Source organism: Mobula birostris, chromosome 6, assembly GCF_030028105.1.
Source record: "Mobula birostris isolate sMobBir1 chromosome 6, sMobBir1.hap1, whole genome shotgun sequence".
Classification (NCBI taxonomy): Eukaryota; Metazoa; Chordata; class Chondrichthyes; order Myliobatiformes; family Myliobatidae; genus Mobula; species Mobula birostris.
In genome coordinates this window covers 121570553-121583327 of record NC_092375.1, presented here as the reverse complement: position 1 = coordinate 121583327, position 12775 = coordinate 121570553, and the positions used below count along the sequence as shown (strand labels likewise).

General features: G+C 41.5%; 1 protein-coding gene across 2 annotated transcripts in view; it reads left to right on the top strand.

The window, feature by feature from the left end:
- LOC140199337 (protein FAM117B-like) overlaps nucleotides 1-12775 on the top strand; it is a 226413-nt gene that overhangs the window by 185367 nt on the left and 28271 nt on the right. The gene's annotated exons all lie outside the window — the stretch shown is intronic.

Genomic DNA, 12775 nt, shown 5'->3' with positions numbered 1-12775 from the left:
AACCCAATGCGCTCCTCTTCTCCTGCCTCCTTGTATTGGGACTTCAGCGCTTTCATCTCCTGCCTGATGTTGTGGGTCCTCAATGCTCTTTGGTTCTTCGAGTAAGATGTTTTGGAGCCTTCCTTCTCCTCTTCTCCAAACCGTTCAGCTGCAGTACTAACAATAATTGTTGTCATGGTTTGCAGCTTCCTATCAACCCCTCCCTTCACTGTTGCCTCCAGAATTTGGTTAACATCGTCATCAAACTGCTTCCACAGTGAAGTCATGTTAGCTGCAGGCCATTTGATCCGCCTCCTGTTAGACTTCATGTTCGAGGGATTAGTTTGCAACACTTGGAGGTTCCAGGCACTATGGGGTGACTCCGGGCCTGGCCCCTTCTTCGTCTCACCAGGTTGGACACCTGCGCGTTGTGCTGCTCCTGCTCCCGCCAAACACTTCATCCTCGCTTGTGGATCTTCAATATAAATGCTTTAAAACTACCTTGCACTAAAAAGGACCTTTTCTGTTATAATTGTGCTTTCTTGTAAAAACTGTTTAATTTATGTTTTTCTTGTGATTGCTGCTTATATGGTGCTATGTGGCTGTGGTGCTGCTGCAGATAAGTCTTTTATTGCACGTCACATATGCCAATAAATTCATCTTTGACTTTGATGGCACAAGGAGGTTGATAAGTTATTGATTAATAAGAGTCTCAAAGGTTACAGGGAGAAGGCAAGAGAATAGGTTGAGAGGGATAATAAATCAGGTGATGGGCTGAATGGCCTAATTCTGCTCCTAGGTCTTATTTGTAGCTGGATGCTAAAAGAAAGCATTATTGAACTGGAAATGCATGTGTATGAAATGTCTTTAATATTACCTGAATTTTGGTAAACATTGCATCAAAAGAGGTTGGGGGATGGAGCAGAAGGTTGGTAGCTGAGGTGGGAGAGCACCATTAAACCTGGGAAGGCAGGGGTAGGGGAGAATGTAAAAACAGATCACACTGTAAGGAGGGGAAAGTTAGGGCAGGTGACCTCAAATTTTCGCTACATATTTGGATTTTAAGAATTTTTCATGGAAGCAGAAATATAAAGACAAAGACTTAAGAAATAGGTCATAAGAAATGGGGCAAATTTTGGGAAACTTGCTGTCACATAGCGAGAAAGGCAGGAAGCCTGATTCATCATGAAGTATTAACATTTGAGTTGCAAGTCTGAAGAATGCAGCTGAGAAGTGTTGAAAGTTGTGTAAAATTCCTAATAGCGCATTTCACTATGTTTTGATGTACATGTAACAAATAAAGTTGAATATTTTGGGAGCTAGAATCTCCATTTAGGTTCAGAAGAATGGGCTTTATTTAGAATATAAATTAGAATAACATTGCTTTTCAAAGTGGTCTTTTGCAGTAGTGCAGCTAGGATTGAACCCAAATGTCTCACAAACCAGACACTTGGGTTCAATCCTGACCTTGTGTTTTTATGGAGCACACTCTCCCTGTGACTGCATGGGTTTCCTGTGGTACTCTGGTTCTCTTGCCAAACACGTGCATGTTGATAAATTAATTGGCCCTTCTAAATTGCCTCTAGTGTACAGTTGAGTGGTAGGATCTGGGAGAAGTTGTGAATAAAAGTTAATGTAGGATTAGTGTAAGTGAGAGTCGATGGTCAACACAGACTTAATGAGCCAAATGGCCTGTTAACTATGCTTTTGATCTCTCACTCTATACACAATCTCAGGCTCTTTGCAGCCAAGGAAGTAACTTTTGAATTGCACTCACTATTCTAAAATGAAGAAATGGGGATACAGGTGTCCCCCGCTTTTCGAACGTTCACTTTACGAAACCTCACTGTTACGAAAGACCTACATTAGTACCCTGTTTTAGCTTTCAGAAGGTGTTTTCACTGATACAAAAAAAAAGCAGCACGCGATAAAAAAGATGTGCTGTGTGCCTCCCGGCTACCGCTGCATTCTCCGCGAATTGGTATCTGTTCGTGGCCTGGGGGTTGGGGTGGTGGGACACTGGGGTGTCATCTCATCATCGTTTTCCCCGGATTCGGAACTGCATTCTCACCGGCATTGCTTAAGCACGTGCCTGTGAGCAGCCATTTGCAAGATGAGTTCTAAGGTATCGGAAAAGCCTAAAAGAGCTCGTAAGGGTGTTACACTTAGCGTAAAACTAGACATAATTAAGCGTTTTGATTGTGGTGAACGAAGTAAGGACAAAGTGAGTTTGGTTTGTGCAAATGACAAACATGATGTTGAATAGGTTTTGGCACCCCATGACCAAGAACTGACAGATGAAGAGCTGATGCAATTGGAAGAAAAAAGGATAACAATCGAAACCGAATGAGTAATGATAAAGTACGACTTTAATTTTGAAAGGGTACGTTGGTTTAGGGGATATTTGGCAAGATGGTTTGAGTCCTTACAAAGAACTGTATGATAGAAAAATGCGCGAGGCTCAGCAGTCAAGCAAGCCTTCCACATCAGCCACAGCAGATGACGAACCTTGACCTTCGACATTGAAGCGGGCAGTGATAGAAGAAGATGAGCTGCCTGCTCTAATGGAAATAGACGATGACGAGATGACACCCCAGTGTCCCACCACCCCAACCCCCAGGCCACGGACAGATACCGATTCACGGAGAATGCAGCGGTAGCCGGGAGGCACACAGCACATCTTTAAGAAAAAAGCCAAAATAAGCATGCTAATTAATTAGGTGCCACTGACACGTAATTGTCGGCCCAGATCAGAGACAACGCAATCGGAAATTGGCAGTGATCTGGGCTGACAATTACGTGCCGGGTGACACCTAATTAATTAGCATATTTGTTTCGGATTTTTTCTTAAAGATGTGCTGTGTGCCTCCCGGCTACCGCTGCACCCCTTCATGCTCGCGGCAATGTATCGCTCGGCAGCCTGGAGGGTGGGGGCCACTGCACCATCCAAACTCCGACTCAGCCTAACACACCACCACCAGTGTGCGCGGCGCTGTCCCAATTCCGGTAAGTGATACTACACTGTACATACATTATTTCTACTTTATATAGGCTGTGTATTTTTACGTGTTATTTGGTATGATTTGGCAGCTTCATAGCTTAAAGGTTACTGGAGAGCGCTTGCGCCGTGTTTTTGCCAACAGCGCTTGCGTGAGATTTTCTGCCGACGGCGCTTGCGTGAGATTTTCGCTACGGAGAACAGTTCAGTGATGATTGTGGAAAAGTATTTCTACTCTATATAGGCTGTGTATTTATCATATCATTCCTGCTTTTACTATATGTTACTGTTATTTTAGGTTTTATGTGTTATTTGGCATGATTTGGTAGGTTATTTTTGGGTCTGCGAAAGCTCACAACATGTTCCCATATAAATAAATGGTAATTGCTTCTTTTTACGACATTTCGGCTTACGAATCGTTTCATAGGAACGCTTTACCTTCGGATGGCGGGGGAAACCTGTAGTCAATCCTGGACTATACAGGTGCCATAAATCTAGTAAATAAGTGATCAGATCAGCAGTTTCTATGATAGCTGAGGGGCGAATAATATGTAGGACATCCTAAACTCTTCTGTTCTTCATCAATTTCAAACAGAGCGATTTTTTTCAAGGCCTTAGTTTAACAATTAGACTTGTAGAGCCTATCTGGTAATATGTTCAACTGTTCAGGAGTTGGAGATACAAAATGGGGTTGGGAAGATTCTGCCACAGTAGTGGCACCAAAAATCAGAGTGTGATGTAACCATTGGAAAGTTAAAACCACTAACTCTGGAGTGCTTCGTCAGTGATAGCACAAGAATGTCAATTCGGATTTTGTGTTGTCTCTGGGAATGGAATTTGTATCCTCAATCTTTTAACTTAATACTATACTGACCATGCGGTAAAATTGAAGGGAGGACATAAAGAAAAATCATTGGTAATTCATGGAAAATTGGAATGTCAGGAGGACAGAAGAAAAAGTGTGACTGGGGAGTGTTGCAAACATGGAGGTGAGTTGTCTTACTGATTGATAGTATGCGAGTTTTGAAACTGAATAGAGGAGCATGGCAGGGTTTCATCATCTGGTTTTGAATGTAGTTGTTTAAGTTGGAAATTGAGGTCAATGTAAAGAGAGTAGAATTTATCACGTCTTCCTAATTTGTAGCTTGAGGGAATTCCTAGTTGTGAAACAATGTTGATCCAGCAGTTTGAAGATGCATTGTAAGGTTTGTAGGATATTAGTTGTTGAACAAACTAAATCTGAGGGTTACACATTCTTACATCTTTGGTCAGGGAAAATTCAATAGAGAATTAAATATAACTTCCAGGAAGCAGTATGTGATTCTGCATTTTAAGCAAGGTCATCAACTTAAAATATTAACTTTGTTTTTCCCTTCACAGATGTCTGACTTGTTGGGTATTTCCATGTATTTCACATTTCACCATTCCTATTGGGATGAAATCTGTCACATTGTCATGACTACTGATTGTAACTTGTAACTTGTAATGTGCAAGTTCCATATTCTGACGTCTTGTAATTTTCTCTGTTTTCCATGTTGCGTGTCAAAATCTTGGATTTTTGAGTAAGCATCAATACTATTAGCAGATGGAAGTCAGCTGCCAATACATGCACAGATATCTGCTTGGGCTGTTATTGCCAAGTCTTGTAACCTGTCCACCTTTCAGTATTGGGCGTTGTAAATCTGACATGCTGGTGCATCGCACTAGACAAAGAATGGGAGCAAGAGACCGATTTTCTGTTTAATAAAGCAGCACTGATGTGCTCTAAAACACTGAACTTATAATTAATAGGTGAAAAGCTACCACAATCTGCTAAACCCTCACAGATTTTTGGGTGAGGGACAATATTAAAATGAAAAATTACTTGCAACCAATTATCTCTGGGTGCAGTATTTATAATGAATTTTTGCATTTGTACATTTAGAACTGGTCTTTGGTTGCTATCTTCACCAAAGGGGAAACCAAGTTATTAGTTCAGTCCTGCCGAAGGATTTCGACCCGAAACATTGACAATACTCCTTTCCATTGATGCTGCCTGGCCTGCTGAGTACCTCCAGCGTTTTGTGTGTGTCATTTGGATTTCCAGCATCTGCAGATTTACTCTTGTTTGTTATTAGTTTATTTTACTGTTTGAAAATGTGGATAACAAAATGTTCATATATTTCTGTTCTTGAAATTCATTAATAGTGCTGTTGAGGTTGAATATCTTTGAAGATGACTTTTAGTGCATATTGTCCAAAAGGACTGTTGGATTAAAAAAAAGACATCTTTTCCAGCAGTCAAGGGGTTAAAATAAATCTGGCTGTTGCAAGAACTGTTTGGTGAACTGCGATTGATTGAAGCCTGGATGGAGGAGGATGCTCATCAGACTCCAGCCAATAAAAGATCTTCCTTAATATTCTCTATGTCCTCAGTGGCCCTAATTCCCGCAGTGCGTGTTTTGGCTGTAGGTAAAAAGGGTTTACAGCACCTCTGCCGTGACAGCTACTGATGGAGGGGGCTGGGTTGCTTGGTCAGAAGAGAAAGTTCATGCTGTCTGCAGTCTGGCAGGCTCCATGAGGCACATGGCACTTTGTGCAGAACTAGTGAAGTAAAACAGCTAATAAAAAGGGTCATTTGAAATGCAGAGCACATTTTCTATAAAAGCCACAAAAACTTGGATCATCATTGATATGTAAATGGAGGTTTATTGACCAGAAGACTCCATGCTGCAGGAGAGAGGTGCGCCAGCCAGGCTATTTACATCTCTGGAATGTGCGGATGTTCATATTGTCAGAGGACTCGCCAGAAGGCTGTGAAATTTATCATTTGCAATGGCTGCAAGCAGGTTAATGCAGGAGGTGAGGGAATTGCTATTAGACAAGAAATTGGAGATATTTGTTAAGAATCTTGGATTGAGGAGGAGAAGGTGTTACTGGGGAAATTACATGTAACTGGTTAAGATATTTGCATGCTGCTAATAACATTATCCTTTGCATTTCATGTTTTGAGCATTAGGGAAATGCATTTTATATTTCAAAATTTTTGTTCTGTTTTTTGAAGATTGGGGAAGAAATTGTTTAATCTACATTGTTGATTCATATATTTTATAATATATTAGAGTTATTGAGTTAAATGAATTTTTATCTGAGAAATACAAATGTTTTTAGCTGTCAAAATGTGATATTTTTCAGAGAGAGCATTCAAGGACAATGTAGAAGCATTTCTATCACAATGTGATGTATTTCTGATGTGGCTGAATGTTTTGAACAGGTCATTCTTTAAGGTCCTGATTGGTTGTTTGAGATTATCTAATTTTTTTTATATAAGCAACCAGTTACAATTCACATGATGGTTTGATTCTTGCATCAATTATAGGCAAAACTTGTAAATAATCAAATGCTGTAATTACAATTTAGGACAAAAACATTCTTTTATTTAAGTGCTTGGTTTTTTGAAATTTCTGTTCTAGGATTTCTGTTGTGTCTAGAATTGTATGATGCCAATTGCAATATTTCACGTCTGCTGTTTATCGGCTTCCCATTACATAAGGCATTTCATGGTCAAGAAACCAAGGCACAGTTTTGCTGGAGATAGATTAACTACTGTGAGATGGAATTGTTGATTCCCCTACTCAATCCTGCAATTACAGGTATAAATTTATATCCTGTTACTCTGGTGCTACTGCTTTGATGAAGCACATGAGGGCCTCACATTTTTGTTAAAATGTGCAAAAACGTGAGATGCTGGAAACATCACACCAGGAAAGAATAACTATAAAAATATAAACAGAAATGTTTAGCACTTACACACAATCCATTCAAAGAAAAATGGAATTGACATTTTAGCTCCACTGCTGTTTCTAGCATTTTATCCTGTTATTTAAGGTTTCTGCATTTTGTTTTTGCCTGAAGCCGAAGAATAAATGCAGGTAGCCAAGTGACTTTCCAGTAAATCAAAGGAGAAATCTGCTTTGGTGTGTAGTTCATTATGTCCCATTTCATCAAAGCTTTAGCAATCAGAAAACACAATATTCTGATGTCACCCAGCACCATTCACAAACAAGAAAAAACCTACAGATGCTGGAAATCTAAGCAATGTACACAAAATGTTGGAGGAACTCAGCAGGCCAGGCAGCACCTATGGAAAAGATTACAGTCGACGTTTTGGGCTGAGACCCTTTCGCAGGACTGGGGTTGGGGTCTCAGCCGGAAACGTCGACTACTTTTTTTTCCATTCATGCTGCCTGGCCTGTTGAATTCCTCCAGTATTTTGTGCATGTTCCATCCAGCACCATCATTGTCCTCCCTTAACCTATTCAGCTGTCATTTTGTTGGCGTGACATCAGGTGCTGAATGGATAAAGATTGCATCCAGCTAAATATAGGAAAGTCCAAATCATATAGTACTTAGGAAAATCAGGAAAAAAAAGTGCAGCTAAGGGCAATCTGAGTTGAACACCCAGCGCTGGAAAAACCTGTGAGCCATTTGTAGAAAGAACAAGTGTGTGTTCCAGGTCCGACCCTTTGTCAGGACTGGGAAAGAGAGAAGTATGAATTTGTTTTCAGTAGAAGAGTTGGGTGAAGGAGGTGGCACATAAAGGGAACATCTGTGCTGGGTGAATTGAAATGGCTTAATGACGATAGTTATCAGCACATTAAGATGCTTCATCGGTTCAATATGTTGTTAATGTAAATCTGTGAGAAGCAAATGAGGAATCCATCACAAGCCATGACTAGATAGCTAAGAATGGACTAAGACAAGTGTAATCAAATTCTCCTGTTGCAAAATGGTGGCATAACATTGGAGCACATTAGTATATTCAACATGTAAGACCATAAGGCATGCATAGGAGCAGAATAAGGCCATTCAACTCAGAGTCTGCTCTTGGTTGATTTATGATTTTTCTCAACCCCATTCTCTTCCCTTCTCCCTGTAACCTTTGATGCCCTTATTAATCAAGAACCAATATGAACCTTACTAAGATTATATTGAAGCTTTGGAAACAGCCAGGAAAAATGTTCAGCATTTGTTGCAATCACAAAAGGTATCATTAATAATATTAGAGTATAATATTACTGCAGCACAGAAACAGGTCCTTTGGTCCATCCACTCTGTGCTGAATTTGTTAATGTTAATAGCCTCATTGATGATGCTTCAAGTATGGAAACAAGAATATATACATAAATTTGGAAGGTAACTGTGCATTCAAGGAAATAAACAAAAAGTTTAGAGCACACTGGTTTTGAATGGAAAGGCTAACAAAAGCGGAACATATGAGGCCATTTGGCCCATTGAGTCTATAATAGCTTTCAGACTAATCCTATCACACTCATTCCTCTACATTCACTGTAGCCAATTCTCTCTTATACCATATTTTTCTCCACCTATATTTTTCCAGTAATTTCTCACACCTACAAGTGCATTGTTGGGATAAGGGAGGTGACTGGGACTTCCGAGGAAACCTGTGCAGTCACCAAGAATGTGCAAGCTCCACACAGCAGTGGCAGTTCGGATTGAATGCAAATCACTGGAACTGTGAGGCAGCACCACAATATACTGTGCCAACAGAACGTTACTGACTGGCTACTGTTTGATTAACTGAATACTCACAAAAGATTACTCTTTGAGAAATCAATTTAGGAAACCTCCTCTTCCTCTTCTGAAAATGTGGAGCAATCCCTCATCATGCCCTGTTAAAATGATGTGCCCAACTTATTTTAGACTAATAAATAATGAACTTATCAACATTCTGTCCCCTCACTGGCAGAACAGATTAGAGGCTCCATTGCAGGGTGGAGTGAACAGTTACACAATTCCATATTAATTTAATTACTTCCAAATTAAGTCTGACCATAAGATATATTGTAAAACAAAATGAGACAAGAACTGAATCCCTACGTTAAGGCGGGAGAGACCTTAGTATTGACACAAACACGAGGAAATCTGCAGGTGCTGGAATTTCAAGCAACACACATAAAAGTTGCTGGTGAATGCAGCAGGCCAGGCAGCGTCTCTAGCAAGAGGTACAGTCGACGTTTCGGGCTGAGACCCTTCGTCAGGACTAACTGTGAAAGAAGAGCTAGTAAGAGATTTGAAAGTGGGAGGGGGAGAGGGAGATCCGAAATGATAGGAGAAGACAGGAGGGGGAGGGATGGAGCCAAGAGCTGGACAGTTGATTGGCAAAAGGGATATGAGAGGATCATGGGACAGGAGGCCTAGGGAGAAAGAAAAGGGGGAGGGGGAAGCCCAGAGGATGGGCAAGGGGTATAGTGAGAGTGACAGAGGGAGAAAAAGAATGTGTGTATATAAATAAATAACGGATGGGGTACGAGGGGGAGGTGGGACATTAGCGGAAGTTAGAGAAGTTAATGTTCATGCCATCAGGTTGGAGGCTACCCAGACGGAATATAAGGTGTTGTTCCTCCACCCTGAGTGTGGTTTCATCTTTACAGTAGAGGAGGCCATGGATAGACAAAAAAGGGGATGTCAGGAACTGAATACTGATGGTGGATGATCAGCCATGATCACAGTGAATGGCGATGCTGGCTTGAAGGGCCAAATGGCCTACTCCTGCACCTATTGTCTATGGTCTATTATTGACATATCAGAATGGGACTGGAATTAAAATGTGTGGCCACTGGGAGATCCTGCTTTCTCTGGCGGACAGAGCGTAGGTGTTCAGCGAAACGATCTCCCAGTCTGCGCCGGGTCTCACCAATATATAGAAGGCCGCATTGGGAGCACCAGACGCAGTATATCACCCCAGCCGACGTTACCTTAGTATTGAATTGATTTTATTACTTACATCCTTCATATATGTGAGGAGTAAAAATCTTTACGTTAGATCTCTGTCTCAATGTGCAATTTATGCTAATTTATAATAAATAGTATGTACAACAGGACAGTCAATATAACATAGAAATACAGTTGTGTCAGTATGAATTAATTAGTCTGATGGCCTGATGGAGCCTGTTGGTCCTGGCTTTTATGCTGCGGTACCATTTCCCGGATGGTAGCAACTAAAACAATTTGTGGTTGAGGTGACTCGGAAGCCCAGTGATCCTTCGGGCCCTTTTACCCTTTTTTGTAAATATCCTGAATAGTGGGAGTTGGGCTGTCCGCACCATTCTCTGTTGGGTCCTGCAATTGAGGGAAGTACAGTTCCGATACCAAGCAGTGATGCAGCCAGTCAAGTTGCTCTCAATTGTGCCCCTGTAGAAAGTTCTTAGGATTTGGGGGCCCATACTAAACTTCTTCAACCATCTGAGGTGAACGAGGCACTGTTGTGCTTTTTTCACAACACAACCAGTATGTATAGACCACGTGAAATCCTCAGCGATGTTTATGCCAAGGATTTTAAAGCTGTTTACCCTCTCAACCCCCCCCCCCATCCTTTGATATCAATAGGAGTTAGTCTGTCTCCATTTCTCCTGTAGTCCACAACCAGCTCCTTTGTTTTTGTGACATTGAGGTATTAAGGAAGCCATGTAAAATGATGCTTGATGTAAGGGGTTGGTGATGGCAGTGTTACAGATTACTGCGGTTGGAGCCATCTAGGGAACAAAGGAACATCACTACAGAGTAACACACAAAATGCTGGAGGAACTCAGTAGGTCAGGTAGTATCTAAGGAGATGAGTTAACAACTTTTTTTTGTGGCCGAGACCCTTCATTGGGGGCAAAAAAGGTCATTACTGATGGAGGAGTTGAAAAATATCAAATCTTCAGTGCTGTCCCGAGAGGTTATCACGAGAGGGCATATTTTTAAGGTGCTTGGAAGTAGGTACAGAGGAGATGTCAGGGGTTATTTTTTACGCAGAGAGTGGTGAGTGCGTGGAATGGCTGCCAGTGACGGTGGTGGAGGTAGATACAATAGGGTCTTTTAAGAGAGTCCTGGATAGGTACCTGGAGCTTAGAAAAATAGAGGGCAATGGGTAACCCAAGGTAATTTCTAAAGTTCGTACATGTTCGGCACAGCATTGTGGGCTGAAGGGCCTGTATTGTGCTGTAGGTTTTCTATGTTCTACTACAGGAGTTCTTGGGACAGCATCAAAGGCTTAACTATTTTCAGCTCTTCCAGCAGTGATGACCTTCTTGCTCAGCCCTGCTTTGCAGCAAGAGGTTTTCTCTATTTGTAATTGCTCAAATAATGCCTATGAGCAGCAAAATGTCAAGCATCCCGGTATGGAGTTACAGCTCATGATAAACACTAATTCAATCAAGTACCATCTCAGCAGGAGAAAAGATACCTGCTACTGTGTGACATTACATCAATTAATTCTCACACCAGCATAAAAATGGGATTAAATGATCGTTATTATAATCGACGTGAAGTCAGAAACCACTGAAAGTTAAACAAACTGCAGAAACTGCATATGGTCTGGCTCTAACTTAGACTGGCTGGAGAGGTGGATAAATTTGATGAGAATGGATCAGAATGTCGCAATGCTTGTGACTAGGACCAAGGTTCATTTGCTTGTTCTGCTCTGCATGAATTTGCTGGTTGTCCTGGATAGGGTAGTCAGAGTGCCTGGGCTGTACCAACTTGTACCCCTGTAATCTAAATTTTTAAACAAAGATAGGTTTGCGTAGTAACACACAAAATGCTGGAGGAACTCAACAGGTCAGGGGTTATCTATGAAGGGGAATAAAAAGTCAACATTTCAGGCCAAGACCCTTCATCAGCACTGGAAAGAAAGGGACAAGAAACTAGAAAAAGGTGGTGAGGGGAGGGGAAGGAATACAAGTTGGCAGGTGATAGCTGAAACCAGTGAGAGGGGAGGTGGGTAGGTGGAGCAGAGGAATGAAGTGAGAAATTGGGAAGTGATGAGTGGAAAAGGTAAAGGACTGAAGAAGAAGGAATCTGACAGGGGAGGAGAGAGAAAGGCAAGGAGGAGGGGAACCTGAAGGAGGTGATAGGCAGGTGAGGAGAATAGAAGGGGTAAGAGCGGAACCAGAATGGGGAATGGAAAAAGAGGAGGGGGAGGTGTGAGAAATTACTAATGCATATCAAGTAAAGTTGTGTGGCTTGCTCGATGAAATACAAAGTACATGGCTTATCTTTTTAACTTGCTGAGATGCAAGAAATCTTAGTTTCATTGTAAAAAGCTATACATCTTTAAACAAAATCATCTCATCAGGTCAAGCGTTTGGCATGGACTAGAAGGGCCGAGATGGCCTGTTTCCGTGCAGTAATTGTTATATGGTTATATGGTAGGTTGGAGCCTACTCAAACAGAATATGAGGTGTTGCACTTCCAACCTGAGAGTAGTCTCATTATTGCTGTAGAGAAAGCCATGGACTGACATATCGGAATGGGAATATGGAGTGGAATTAAAATGGTTGGTAAATCCTTCCTATTGTAAACGGAGTGAAGCTCATTGACGTAGTCATAGTCATACTTTATTGATCCCGGGGGAAATTGGTTTTCATTACAGTTGCACCATAATTAAGTAGTAATAAAACCATAAAAAATTACATAGTAATATGTAAGTTATGCCAGGAAATAAGTCCAGGACCAGCCTGTTGGCTCAGGGTGTCTGACTCTCCAAGGGAGAAGTTGTAAAGTTTGATGGCCACAGGCAGGAATGACTTCCTATGACGCTCTGTGTTGCATCTTGGTGGAATGAGTCTCTGGCTGAATGTACTCCTGTGCCCAACCAGTACATTATGTAGTGGATTGGAGACATTGTCCATGATGGCATGTAACTTGGGCAGCATCCTCTTTTCAGACACCACCGTCAGAGAGTCCAGTTCCATCCCCACAACATCACTGCAGTGCAGTCCCCCAATCTATGTCGGGTTTCACTGATGTAGAG